The sequence below is a fragment of the Pteropus vampyrus genome, unplaced genomic scaffold (genome assembly GCF_000151845.1).
Source record: "Pteropus vampyrus isolate Shadow unplaced genomic scaffold, Pvam_2.0 Scaffold174, whole genome shotgun sequence".
NCBI classification, from domain to species: Eukaryota; Metazoa; Chordata; class Mammalia; order Chiroptera; family Pteropodidae; genus Pteropus; species Pteropus vampyrus.
In genome coordinates, this window is record NW_011888955.1 from 97,000 (window position 1) to 97,593 (window position 594).

At 44.1% G+C, this 594-nt stretch overlaps 1 protein-coding gene and 1 pseudogene across 1 annotated transcript in view; one reads left to right on the forward strand and one right to left on the reverse strand.

Moving 5' to 3' along the window:
• Positions 1-594, reverse strand: part of TRAM1L1 (translocation associated membrane protein 1 like 1) — a 33,080-nt gene that overhangs the window by 17,118 nt on the left and 15,368 nt on the right. The gene's annotated exons all lie outside the window — the stretch shown is intronic.
• On the forward strand, positions 451-569 carry LOC111746097 (annotated as a pseudogene).

The window sequence follows — 594 nt, forward strand, 5'->3', positions numbered from 1 at the left end:
CAAAGACAGAAACCGGGAAAAGGCAGTGCTTCTTTTTTTCAAAATTAGTGTTACTTATTTCCTTCGCGTATATTGTTACATTGGCACTAGCAAAAGTCAATTAGTGAAAGGGGCTTTGAGTTTCAGGAGTGCAGAACAACAGCCTCTGCCCTTAGGCTCCCACGAAACAAAGCAGAGCTGTTTCTTCAGCATATAATCAGTGAAGTTTGAAGACATACTTGTAGAATCTATCTGAAATGAGAACAGAAATGTGAAAAAAATCTAAAGAAAGAAAGGAAGGAGACTCAGTGACTCGTGAGACGACATCTAGGAGCCTCACATGTGTAATCGGAGTTCCTTAAAGAGGGGTGGAAGGCTGGAGAACATCACGGTCAAAGTAGTTTCAGACTAGGTGAGAACTATCAATGCAGAGTCAAGAAGCTTATCAAAGTCGTGTTCAAGAATCATGGAGTCCACGGCCACGCCACCCTGAACGCGCCCGATCCCGTCTGATCTCGGGAGCTAAGCAGGGTCGGGCCTGATTAGTGCTTGGATGGGAGACCGCCTAGGAAGGCCGGGTGCTGCAAACGTAAAAAATAAAAAATAAAAAAATAA